The sequence below is a fragment of the Hemitrygon akajei genome, chromosome 11 (assembly GCF_048418815.1).
Source record: "Hemitrygon akajei chromosome 11, sHemAka1.3, whole genome shotgun sequence".
Lineage (NCBI taxonomy): Eukaryota > Metazoa > Chordata > Chondrichthyes > Myliobatiformes > Dasyatidae > Hemitrygon > Hemitrygon akajei.
In genome coordinates, this window is record NC_133134.1 from 85,279,753 (window position 1) to 85,294,926 (window position 15,174).

The 15,174-nt window shown below is 60.6% G+C and overlaps 1 protein-coding gene across 1 annotated transcript in view; it reads right to left on the reverse strand.

The window, feature by feature from the left end:
* The window catches only part of LOC140735130 (interleukin-6 receptor subunit alpha-like), a 115,304-nt gene that overhangs the window by 21,886 nt on the left and 78,244 nt on the right, over positions 1–15,174 (reverse strand). The window lies entirely within an intron of this gene.

The following is a 15,174-nucleotide window of genomic DNA, read 5'->3' on the forward strand; positions in this document are numbered from 1 at the left end:
CCACCGTACACACTCCCAATGGACCCCACCCCTTCCCCTTCACACCCACCGTCCACACTGCCAATGGACCCCTCCCATTCCCATTCACTCCCACCGTCCACTCTCCCAATTGACCCCACCCCATCCCATTCACTCCCACCGTCCACACTCCCAATGGGTCTCCACCCCTTCCCATTCACTCCCACCGTCCACACTCCCAATGAACCCCACCCCTTCCTATTCACTCCCACCGTCCACACTCTCAATGGACCCCACCCCTTCCCATTCACCCCCACCGTCCACACTCCCAATGGGACTCCACCCCTTCCCATTCAGTCCCACCGTCCACACTCCCAATGAACCCCACCCCTTCCCATTCACTCCAACCATCCACACTCCCAATGGGACCACACCCCTTCCCATTCACTCCCACCGTCCACACTCCCAATGGGACCCCACCCCTTCCCATTCACTCCCACCGTCCACACTCCCAATGCACCCCACCCCTTCCCATTCACTCCCACCGTCCACACTCCCAATGGGACCCCACCCCTTCCCATTCACTCCCACCGTTCACACTCCCAATAGGACCCCACCCCTTCCCATTCACTTCCACCGTCCACACTCCCAATGCACCCCACCCCTTCCCATTCACTCCCACCATTCACACGTCCAATGGGACCCCACCCCTTCCCATTCACTCCCACTGTTCACACTCCCAATGGGACTCCACCCGTTCCCATTCACTCCCAGTCCACACTCCCAACGGGACCCCACCACTTCCCATTCACTCCCACCGTCCACACTCCCAATGGGACCCCACCCCTTCCCATTCACTCCCACTGTCCACACTCCCAATGGGACCCCACCCCTTCCCATTCACTCCCACCGTCCACACTCCTAATGGGACACCCCCATTCACTCCCACCATCTACACTCCCAATGGACCCCACCCCTTCCCATCCACACCCTGTCCACACTCCCAATGGACCCCACCCCTTCCCGTTCACCCGCACCGTCCACACTCCCAATGGACCCCACCCCTTCCCATTCACTCCCACCGTCCACACTCCCAATGGACCCCACCCCTTCCCATCCACTCCCACCGTCCACACTCCCAACGGACCCCACCCCTTCCTATTCACTCCCACTGTCCACACCCCAATGGACCCCACCCCTTCCCATTCACTCCCACCTTCCACACTGCCAATGGACCCACCCATTCCCATTCACTCCCACCGTCCACACTCCCAATGGGATCCCACCCCTTCCCATTCACTCCCACCGTCCACACTCCCAATGGGACCCCACCCCTTCCCATTCACTCCCACCGTCCACACTCTCAATGGACCCCACCCCTTCCCATTCACTCCCACCGTCCACACTCCCAATGGGATCCCACCCCTTCCCATTCACTCCCACCGTCCACACTCCCAATGGGACCCCACCCCTTCCCATTCACTCCCACCGTCCACACTCCCAATGGGACCCCACCCCTTCCCGTTCACCCGCACCGTCCACACTCCCAATGGACCCCACCCCTTCCCATTCACTCCCACCGTCCACACTCCCAATGGACCCCACCCTTTCCCATTCACTCCCACTGTCCACACTCCCAATGGACCCCACCCCTTCCCGTTTACTCCCACCGTCCACACTCTCAATGGAACCCACCCCTTCCCATTCACTCCCACTGTCCACACTCCCAATGGGACCCCACCCCTTCCCATTCATTCCCACCGTCCACACTCCCAATGGACCGCACCCCTTCCCATTCACTCCCACCATCCACACTCCCAATGGGACCCCACCCCTTCCCATTCACTCCCACTGTCCACACTGCCAATGAACCCCACCCCTTCCCATTCACTCCCACCATCCACACTCCCAATGGACCGCACCCCTTCCCATTCACTCCCACCGTCCACACTCCCAATGGGACCCCACCCCTTCCCATTCACTCCCACCGTCCACTCTCCCAATGGACCGCACCCCTTCCCATTCACTCCAACCGTCCACACTCCCAATGGGACCCCACCCCTTCCCATTCACTCCCACCGTCCACACTCCCAATGGACCCCACCCCTTCCCATTCACTCCCACTGTCCACACTCCCAATGGGACCCCACCTCTTCCCATTCACTCCCACCATCCACACTCCCAATGGACCCCACCCCTTCCCATTCACTCCCACCGTCCACACTCCCAATGAACCACACCCCTTCCCATTCACTCCCACCATCCACACTCTCAATGGGACCCCACCCCTTCCCATTCACTCCCACCATCCACACTCCCAATGGGACCCCACCCCTTCCCATTCACTCCCACTGTCCACACTCCCAATGGGACCCCACCCCTTCCCATTCACTCCCACCGTCCACACTCCTAATGGGACACCCCCATTCACTCCCACCATCTACACTCCCAATGGACCCCACCCCTTCCCATCCACACCCTGTCCACACTCCCAATGGACCCCACCCCTTCCCGTTCACCCGCACCGTCCACACTCCCAATGGACCCCACCCCTTCCCATTCACTCCCACCGTCCACACTGCCAATGGACCCCGCACCTTCCCATTCACTCCCACTGTCCACACTCCCAATGGGACCCCACCCCTTCCCATTCACTCCCACCGTCCACACTCCCAATGGACCCCACACCTTCCCATTCACTCCCACCATCCACACTCCCAATGGACCCCACCCCTTCCCATTCACTCCCACCTTCCACACTCCCAATGGGACCACACCCCTTCCCTTTCACTCCCACCGTCCACACTCCCAATGGGACCCCACCCCACCCCCATTCACTCCCACCGTCCACACTCCCAATGAACCCCACCCCTTTCCATTCACTCCCAATGGACCCCACCCCTTCCCTTTCACTCCCACCGTCCACACTCCCAATGGGACCCCACCCCATCCCATTCACTCCCACCGTCCACACTCCCAATGTGACCCCACCCCTTCCCATTCACTCCCACCGTCCACACTCCCAATGTGACCCCACCCCTTCCCATTCACTCCCACCGTCCACACTCCCAATGGGAACCCACCCCTTCCCATTCACTCCCACCGTCCACACTCCGAATGTGACCCCACCCCTTCCTATTCACTCCCACCGTCCACACTCCCTATGGACCCCACCCCTTCCCATTCACTCCCACCGTCCACACTCCCAATGTGACCCCACCCCTTCCCATTCACTCCCACCGTCCACAAACCCAATGGACCCCACCCCTTCCCATTCACTCCCACCGTCCACACTCCCAATGGGACCCCACCCCTTCCCATTCACTCCCACCGTCCACACTCCCAATGGGACCCCACCGCTTCCAATTCACTCCCACCGTCCACACTGCCAATGGATCCCACCCCTTCCAATTCACTCCCACCGTCCACACTGCCAATGGATCCCACCCCTTCCAATTCACTCCCACCGTCCACACTGCCAATGGGACCCCACCCCTTCCCATTCACTCCCACCGTCCATACTCCCAATGTGACCCCACACCTTCCTATTCACTCCCACCGTCGACACTCCCTATGGACCCCACCCCTTCCCATTCACTCCCACCGTCCACACTCCCAATGTGACCCCAACCCTTCCCATTCACTCCCAGCGTCCACAATCCCAATGGACCCCACCCCTTCCAATTCACTCCCACCGTCCACACTCCCAATGGACCCACCCCTTCCCATTCACTCCCACCGTCCACACTCCCAATGGGACCCCACCCTTTCACATTCACTCCCACCGTCCACAGTCCCAATGGACCCCACCCCTTCCCATTCACTCCCACCGTCCACACTCCCAATGTGACCCACCCCTTCCCATTCACTCCCACCGTCCACACTCCCAATGGACCCCACCCCTTCCCCTTCACACCCACCGTCCACACTGCCAATGGACCCCTCCCATTCCCATTCACTCCCACTGTCCACACTCCCAATGGACCCCACCCCTTCCCATTCACTCCCACCGTCCACACTCCCAATGTGACCCACCCCTTCCCATTCACTCCCACCGTCCACACTCCCAATGGACCCCACCCCTTCCCCTTCACACCCACCGTCCACACTGCCAATGGACCCCTCCCATTCCCATTCACTCCCACTGTCCACACTCCCAATGGGACCCACCCCTTCCCATTCACTCCCACCGTCCACACTCCCAATGGGATCCACCCCTTCACATTCACTCCCACCGCCCACACTCCCAATGGGACCCCACCCCTTCCCATTCACTCCCACCGTCCACACTCCCAATGGGACCCCACCCCTTCCCATTCACTCCCACCGTCCACACTGCCAATGGATCCCACCCCTTCCCATTCACTCCCACCGTCCACACTCCCAATGGGACCCACCCCTTCCCATTCACTCCCACCGTCCACACTCCCAATGGGACCCCACCCTTTCACATTCACTCCCACCGTCCACACTCCCAATGGACCCCACCCCTTCCCGTTTACTCCCACCGTCCACACTCTCAATGGAACCCACCCCTTCCCATTCACTCCCACTGTCCACACTCCCAATGGGACCCCACCCCTTCCCATTCATTCCCACCGTCCACACTCCCAATGGACCGCACCCCTTCCCATTCACTCCCACCATCCACACTCCCAATGGGACCCCACCCCTTCCCATTCACTCCCACTGTCCACACTGCCAATGAACCCCACCCCTTCCCATTCACTCCCACCATCCACACTCCCAATGGACCGCACCCCTTCCCATTCACTCCCACCGTCCACACTCCCAATGGGACCCCACCCCTTCCCATTCACTCCCACCGTCCACTCTCCCAATGGACCGCACCCCTTCCCATTCACTCCAACCGTCCACACTCCCAATGGGACCCCACCCCTTCCCATTCACTCCCACCGTCCACACTCCCAATGGACCCCACCCCTTCCCATTCACTCCCACTGTCCACACTCCCAATGGGACCCCACCTCTTCCCATTCACTCCCACCATCCACACTCCCAATGGACCCCACCCCTTCCCATTCACTCCCACCGTCCACACTCCCAATGAACCACACCCCTTCCCATTCACTCCCACCATCCACACTCTCAATGGGACCCCACCCCTTCCCATTCACTCCCACCGTCCACACTCCCAATGGGACCCCACCCCTTCCCATTCACTCCCACTGTCCACACTCCCAATGGGACCCCACCCCTTCCCATTCACTCCCACCGTCCACACTCCTAATGGGACACCCCCATTCACTCCCACCATCTACACTCCCAATGGACCCCACCCCTTCCCATCCACACCCTGTCCACACTCCCAATGGACCCCACCCCTTCCCGTTCACCCGCACCGTCCACACTCCCAATGGACCCCACCCCTTCCCATTCACTCCCACCGTCCACACTGCCAATGGACCCCGCACCTTCCCATTCACTCCCACTGTCCACACTCCCAATGGGACCCCACCCCTTCCCATTCACTCCCACCGTCCACACTCCCAATGGACCCCACACCTTCCCATTCACTCCCACCATCCACACTCCCAATGGACCCCACCCCTTCCCATTCACTCCCACCTTCCACACTCCCAATGGGACCACACCCCTTCCCTTTCACTCCCACCGTCCACACTCCCAATGGGACCCCACCCCACCCCCATTCACTCCCACCGTCCACACTCCCAATGAACCCCACCCCTTTCCATTCACTCCCAATGGACCCCACCCCTTCCCTTTCACTCCCACCGTCCACACTCCCAATGGGACCCCACCCCATCCCATTCACTCCCACCGTCCACACTCCCAATGTGACCCCACCCCTTCCCATTCACTCCCACCGTCCACACTCCCAATGTGACCCCACCCCTTCCCATTCACTCCCACCGTCCACACTCCCAATGGGAACCCACCCCTTCCCATTCACTCCCACCGTCCACACTCCGAATGTGACCCCACCCCTTCCTATTCACTCCCACCGTCCACACTCCCTATGGACCCCACCCCTTCCCATTCACTCCCACCGTCCACACTCCCAATGTGACCCCACCCCTTCCCATTCACTCCCACCGTCCACAAACCCAATGGACCCCACCCCTTCCCATTCACTCCCACCGTCCACACTCCCAATGGGACCCCACCCCTTCCCATTCACTCCCACCGTCCACACTCCCAATGGGACCCCACCGCTTCCAATTCACTCCCACCGTCCACACTGCCAATGGATCCCACCCCTTCCAATTCACTCCCACCGTCCACACTGCCAATGGATCCCACCCCTTCCAATTCACTCCCACCGTCCACACTGCCAATGGGACCCCACCCCTTCCCATTCACTCCCACCGTCCATACTCCCAATGTGACCCCACACCTTCCTATTCACTCCCACCGTCGACACTCCCTATGGACCCCACCCCTTCCCATTCACTCCCACCGTCCACACTCCCAATGTGACCCCAACCCTTCCCATTCACTCCCAGCGTCCACAATCCCAATGGACCCCACCCCTTCCAATTCACTCCCACCGTCCACACTCCCAATGGACCCACCCCTTCCCATTCACTCCCACCGTCCACACTCCCAATGGGACCCCACCCTTTCACATTCACTCCCACCGTCCACAGTCCCAATGGACCCCACCCCTTCCCATTCACTCCCACCGTCCACACTCCCAATGTGACCCACCCCTTCCCATTCACTCCCACCGTCCACACTCCCAATGGACCCCACCCCTTCCCCTTCACACCCACCGTCCACACTGCCAATGGACCCCTCCCATTCCCATTCACTCCCACTGTCCACACTCCCAATGGACCCCACCCCTTCCCATTCACTCCCACCGTCCACACTCCCAATGTGACCCACCCCTTCCCATTCACTCCCACCGTCCACACTCCCAATGGACCCCACCCCTTCCCCTTCACACCCACCGTCCACACTGCCAATGGACCCCTCCCATTCCCATTCACTCCCACTGTCCACACTCCCAATGGGACCCACCCCTTCCCATTCACTCCCACCGTCCACACTCCCAATGGGATCCACCCCTTCACATTCACTCCCACCGCCCACACTCCCAATGGGACCCCACCCCTTCCCATTCACTCCCACCGTCCACACTCCCAATGGGACCCCACCCCTTCCCATTCACTCCCACCGTCCACACTGCCAATGGATCCCACCCCTTCCCATTCACTCCCACCGTCCACACTCCCAATGGGACCCACCCCTTCCCATTCACTCCCACCGTCCACACTCCCAATGGGATCCACTCCTTCACATTCACTCCCACCGCCCACACTCCCAATGGGACCCCACCCCTTCCCATTCACTCCCACCGTCCACACTCCCAATGGGACCCCACCCCTTCCCATTCACTCCCACCGTCCACACTGCCAATGGATCCCACCCCTTCCCATTCACTCCCACCGTCCACACTCCCAATGGATCCCACCCCTTCCCATTCTCTCCCAATGGGACCATACCCCTTCCCATTCACTCCCACCGTCCACACTCCCAATGTGACCCCACACCTTCCTATTCACTCCCACCGTCCACACTCCCTATGGACCCCACCCCTTCCCATTCACTCCCACCGTCCACACCCCCAATGTGACCCCAACCCTTCCCATTCACTCCCAGCGTCCACAATCCCAATGGACCCCACCCCTTCCAATTCACTCCCACCGTCCACACTCCCAATGGACCCACCCCTTCCCATTCACTCCCACCGTCCACACTCCCAATGGGACCCCACCCCTTCCCATTCACTCCAACCGTCCACACTCCCAATGAACCCCACCCCTTCACATTCACTCCCACCGTCCACACTGCCAATGGATCCCACCCCTTCCCATTCACTCCCACCGTCCATACTCCCAATGTGACCCCACACCTTCCTATTCACTCCCACCGTCCACACTCCCTATGGACCCCACCCCTTCCCATTCACTCCCACCGTCCACACTCCCAATGTGACCCCAACCCTTCCCATTCACTCCCAGCGTCCACAATCCCAATGGACCCCACCCCTTCCAATTCACTCCCACCGTCCACACTCCCAATGGACCCACCCCTTCCCATTCACTCCCACCGTCCACACTCCGAATGGGACCCCACCCTTTCACATTCACTCCCACCGTCCACAGTCCCAATGGACCACACCCCTTCCCCTTCACACCCACCGTCCACACTCCCAATGGACCCCTCCCATTCCCATTCACTCCCACTGTCCACACTCCCAATGGACCCCACCCCTTCCCATTCACTCCCACCGTCCACAGTCCCAATGGACCCCACCCCTTCCCCTTCACACCCACCGTCCACACTGCCAATGGACCCCTCCCATTCCCATTCACTCCCACCGTCCACTCTCCCAATTGACCCCACCCCATCCCATTCACTCCCACCGTCCACACTCCCAATGGGACTCCACCCCTTCCCATTCACTCCCACCGTCCACACTCCCAATGAACCCCACCCCTTCCTATTCACTCCCACCGTCCACACTCTCAATGGACCCCACCCCTTCCCATTCACCCCCCCCGTCCACACTCCCAATGGGACTCCACCCCTTCCCATTCAGTCCCATCGTCCACACTCCCAATGAACCCCACCCCTTCCCATTCACTCCCACCATCCACACTCCCAATGGGACCACACCCCTTCCCATTCACTCCCACCGTCCACACTCCCAATGGGACCCCACCCCTTCCCATTCACTCCCACCGTCCACACTCCCAATGCACCCCACCCCTTCCCATTCACTCCCACCGTCCACACTCCCAATGGGACCCCACCCCTTCCCATTCACTCCCACCGTTCACACTCCCAATGGGACCCCACCCCTTTCCATTCACTCCCACCGTCCACACTCCCAATGGGACCCCACCCCTTCCCATTCACTTCCACCGTCCACACTCCCAATGCACCCCACCCCTTCCCATTCACTCCCACCATCCACACGTCCAATGGGACCCCACCCCTTCCCATTCACTCCCACTGTCCACACTCCCAATGGGACCCCACCCCTTCCCATTCACTCCCACCGTCCACACTCCCAATGGGACTCCACCCGTTCCCATTCACTCCCAGTCCACACTCCCAATGGACCCCACCCCTTCCCATTCACTCCCACCATCCACACTCCCAATGAACACCACCCCTTCCCATTCACTCCCACCGTCCACACTCCCAATGGGACCCCACCCCTTCCCATTCACTCCCACCGTCCACACTCCCAATGGGACCCCACACCTTCCCATTCACTCCCACCTTCCACACTCCCAAAGGGACCCCACCCCTTCCCATTCACTCCCACCGTCCACACACCGAATGGGACCCCACCCCTTCTCATTCACTCCCCCGTCCACACTCCCAATGGACCCCACACCTTCCCATTCACTCCCACCGTCCACACTCCCAGTGGACCCCACCCCTTCCCATTCACTCCCACCGTCCACACTCCCAATGTGACTCCACCCCTTCCTATTCACTCCCACCGTCCACACTCCCAATGTGACCCCACCCCTTCCCATTCACTCCCACCATCCACACTCCCAATGAACCCCACCCCTTCCCATTCACTCCCACCATCCACACTCCCAATGGACCCCACCCCTTCCCATTCACTCCCACCGTCCACACTCCCAATGGGACCACACCCCTTCCCTTTCACTCCCACCGTCCACACTCCCAATGGGACCCCACCCCACCCCCATTCACTCCCACCGTCCACACTTCCAATGAACCCCACCCCTTTCCATTCACTCCCAATGGACCCCACCCCTTCCCTTTCACTCCCACCGTCCACACTCCCAATGGGACCCCACCCCATCCCATTCACTCCCACCGTCCACACTCCCAATGGACCCCACAACTTCCCATTCACTCCCACCGTCCACACTCCCAATTGACCCCACCCCATCCCATTCACTCCCACCGTCCACAATCCCAATGGGACCCCACCCCTTCACATTCAATCCCACCATCCACATTCCCAATGTGACCCCACCCCTTCCCATTCACTCCCACTGTCCACACTCCGAATGTGACCCCACCCCTTCACATTAACTCCCACCGTCCACAGTCCCAATGGACCACACCCCTTCCCCTTCACACCCACCGTCCACACTGCCAATGGACCCCTCCCATTCCCATTCACTTCCACTGTCCACACTCCCAATGGACCCCACCCCTTCCCATTCACTCCCACCGTACACACTCCCAATGGACCCCACCCCTTCCCCTTCACACCCACCGTCCACACTGCCAATGGACCCCACCCCATCCCATTCACTCCCACCGTCCACACTCCCAATGGGTCTCCACCCCTTCCCATTCACTCCCACCGTCCACACTCCCAATGAACCCCACCCCTTCCTATTCACTCCCACCGTCCACACTCTCAATGGACCCCACCCCTTCCCATTCACCCCCACCGTCCACACTCCCAATGGGACTCCACCCCTTCCCATTCAGTCCCACCGTCCACACTCCCAATGAACCCCACCCCTTCCCATTCACTCCAACCATCCACAGTCCCAATGGACCACACCCCTTCCCCTTCACACCCACCGTCCACACTGCCAATGGACCCCTCCCATTCCCATTCACTTCCACTGTCCACACTCCCAATGGACCCCACCCCTTCCCATTCACTCCCACCGTACACACTCCCAATGGACCCCACCCCTTCCCCTTCACACCCACCATCCACACTGCCAATGGACCCCTCCCATTCCCATTCACTCCCACCGTCCACTCTCCCAATTGACCCCACCCCATCCCATTCACTCCCACCGTCCACACTCCCAATGGGTCTCCACCCCTTCCCATTCACTCCCACCGTCCACACTCCCAATGAACCCCACCCCTTCCTATTCACTCCCACCGTCCACACTCTCAATGGACCCCACCCCTTCCCATTCACCCCCACCGTCCACACTCCCAATGGGACTCCACCCCTTCCCATTCAGTCCCACCGTCCACACTCCCAATGAACCCCACCCCTTCCCATTCACTCCAACCATCCACACTCCCAATGGGACCACACCCCTTCCCATTCACTCCCACCGTCCACACTCCCAATGGGACCCCACCCCTTCCCATTCACTCCCACCATCCACACTCCCAATGCACCCCACCCCTTCCCATTCACTCCCACCGTCCACACTCCCAATGGGACCCCACCCCTTCCCATTCACTCCCACCGTTCACACTCCCAATGGGACCCCACCCCTTCCCATTCACTCCCACCGTCCACACTCCCAATAGGACCCCACCCCTTCCCATTCACTTCCACCGTCCACACTCCCAATGCACCCCACCCCTTCCCATTCACTCCCACCATTCACACGTCCAATGGGACCCCACCCCTTCCCATTCACTCCCACTGTTCACACTCCCAATGGGACCCCACCCCTTCCCATTCACTCCCACCGTCCACACTCCCAATGGGACTCCACCCGTTCCCATTCACTCCCAGTCCACACTCCCAATGGACCCCACCCCTTCCCATTCACTCCCACCATCCACACTCCCAATGAACACCACCCCTTCCCATTCACTCCCACCGTCCACACTCCCAATGGGACCACACCCCTTCCCATTCACTCCCACCATCCACACTCTCAATGGGACCCCACCCCTTCCCATTCACTCCCACCGTCCACACTCCCATTGGGACCCACCCCTTCCCATTCACTCCCACCGTCCACACTCCCAATGGGACCCCACCCCTTCCCATTCACTCCCACCATCCACACTCCCAATGGGACCCCACCCCTTCCCGTTCACTCCCACCGTCCACACTCCCATTGGGACCCACCCCTTCCCATTCACTCCCACCATCCACACTCTCAATGGGACCCCACCCCTTCCCATTCACTCCCACCGTCCACACTCCCATTGGGACCCACCCCTTCCCATTCACTCCCACCGTCCACACTCTCAATGGACCCCACACCTTCCCATTCACTCCCACCGTCCACACTCCCAATGGGACCCCACCCCTTCCCGTTCACCCGCACCGTCCACACTCCCAATGGACCCCACCCCTTCCCATTCACTCCCACCGTCCACACTCCCAATGGGTCCCCACCCCTTCCCATTCACTCCCACTGTCCACACTCCCAATGGACCCCACCCCTTCCCATTCACTCCCACCGTCCACAGTCCCAATGGGACCCCACCCCTTCCCATTCACTCCCACCTTCCACACTCCGAATGGGACCCCACCCCTTCCCATTCACTCCCACTGTCCACACTCCCAATGGACCCCACCCCTTCCCATTCACTCCCACTGTCCACACTCCCAATGGACCCCACCCCTTCCCGTTCAGTCCCACCGTCCACACTCTCAATGGAACCCACCCCTTCCCATTCACTCCCACCGTCCACACTCCCAATGGGACCCACCCCTTCCCATTCACTCCCAGTCCACACTCCCAATGGACCTCACCCCTTCCCATTCACTCCCACCGTCCACACTCCCAATGAACCACACCCCTTCCCATTCACTCCCACCATCCACACTCTAAATGGGACCCCACCCCTTCCCATTCACTCCCACCGTCCACACTCCCAATGGGACCCCACCCCTTCCCATTCACTCCCACTGTCCACACTCCCAATGGGACCCCACCCCTTCCCATCCACTCCCACCGTCCACACTCCCAACGGACCCCACCCCTTCCTATTCACTCCCACTGTCCACACCCCAATGGACCCCACCCCTTCCCATTCACTCCCACCTTCCACACTGCCAATGGACCCACCCCTTCCCATTCACTCCCACCGTCCACACTCCCAATGGGACCCCACCCCTTCCCATTCACTCCCACCGTCCACTCTCCCAATGGACCGCACCCCTTCCCATTCACTCCCACCATCCACACTCCCAATGGACCCCACCCCTTCCCATTCACTCCCACCGTCCACACTCCCAATGAACCACACCCCTTCCCATTCACTCCCACCATCCACACTCTCAATGGGACCCCACCCCTTCCCATTCACTCCCACCGTCCACACTCCCAATGGGACACCCCCATTCACTCCCACCATCTACACTCCCAATGGGACCCCACCCCTTCCCATTCACTCCCACTGTCCACACTGCCAATGAACCCCACCCCTTCCCATTCACTCCCACCATCCACACTCCCAATGGACCGCACCCCTTCCCATTCACTCCCACCGTCCACACTCCCAATGGGACCCCACCCCTTCCCATTCACTCCCACCGTCCACACTCCCAATGGGACCCCACCCCTTCCCATTCACTCCCACCGTCCACTCTCCCAATGGACCGCACCCCTTCCCATTCACTCCAACCGTCCACAGTCCCAATGGGACCCCACCCCTTCCCATTCACTCCCACCGTCCACACTCCCAATGGACCCCACCCCTTCCCATTCACTCCCACTGTCCACACTCCCAATGGGACCCCACCTCTTCCCATTCACTCCCACCATCCACACTCCCAATGGACCCCACCCCTTCCCATTCACTCCCACCGTCCACACTCCCAATGAACCACACCCCTTCCCATTCACTCCCACCATCCACACTCTCAATGGGACCCCACCCCTTCCCATTCACTCCCACCGTCCACACTCCCAATGGGACCCCACCCCTTCCCATTCACTCCCACTGTCCACACTCCCAATGGGACCCCACCCCTTCCCATTCACTCCCACCGTCCACACTCCTAATGGGACACCCCCATTCACTCCCACCATCTACACTCCCAATGGACCCCACCCCTTCCCATCCACACCCTGTCCACACTCCCAATGGACCCCACCCCTTCCCGTTCACCCGCACCGTCCACACTCCCAATGGACCCCACCCCTTCCCATTCACTCCCACCGTCCACACTCCCAATGGACCCCACCCCTTCCCATCCACTCCCACCGTCCACACTCCCAAGGGACCCCACCCCTTCCTATTCACTCCCACTGTCCACACCCCAATGGACCCCACCCCTTCCCATTCACTCCCACCGTCCACACTCCCAATGGGACCCCACCCCTTCCCATTCACTCCCACCATCCACACTCCCAATGGACCCCACCCCTTCCCATTCACTCCCACCGTCCACACTCCCAATGGACCCCACCCCTTCCCATTCACTCCCACCGTCCACACTCCCAATGGGATCCCACCCCTTCCCATTCACTCCCACCGTCCACACTCCCAATGGGACCCCACCCCTTCCCATTCACTCCCACCGTCCACATTCCCAATGGGACCCCACCCCTTCCCATTCACTCCCACCGTCCACACTCCCAATGGGACCCCACCCCTTCCCGTTCACCCGCACCGTCCACACTCCCAATGGACCCCACCCCTTCCCATTCACTCCCACTGTCCACACTCCCAATGGACCCCACCGCTTCCCATTCACTCCCACTGTCCACACTCCCAATGGACCCCACCCCTTCCCGTTTACTCCCACCGTCCACACTCCCAATGGACCCCACCCCTTCCCATTCACTCCCACTGTCCACACTCCCAATGGACCCCACCCCTTCCCGTTTACTCCCACCGTCCACACTCTCAATGGAACCCACCCCTTCCCATTCACTCCCACTGTCCACACTCCCAATGGGACCCCACCCCTTCCCATTCATTCCCACCGTCCACACTCCCAATGGACCGCACCCCTTCCCATTCACTCCCACCATCCACACTCCCAATGGGACCCCACCCCTTCCCATTCACTCCCACTGTCCACACTCCCAATGAACCCCACCCCTTCCCATTCACTCCCACCATCCACACTCCCAATGGACCGCACCCCTTCCCATTCACTCCCACCGTCCACACTCCCAATGGGACCCCACCCCTTCCCATTCACTCCCACCGTCCACACTCCCAATGGGACCCCACCCCTTCCCATTCACTCCCACCGTCCACACTCCCAATGGACCGCACCCCTTCCCATTCACTCCAACCGTCCACACTCCCAATGGGACCCCACCCCTTCCCATTCACTCCCACCGTCCACACTCCCAATGGACCCCACCCCTTCCCATTCACTCCCACCGTCCACACTCCCAATGGACCCCACCCCTTCCCATTCACTCCCACCGTCCACACTCCCAATGGGATCCCACCCCTTCCCATTCACTCCCACCGTCCACACTCCCAATGGGACCCCACCCCTTCCCATTCACTCCCACCGTCCACATTCCCAATGGG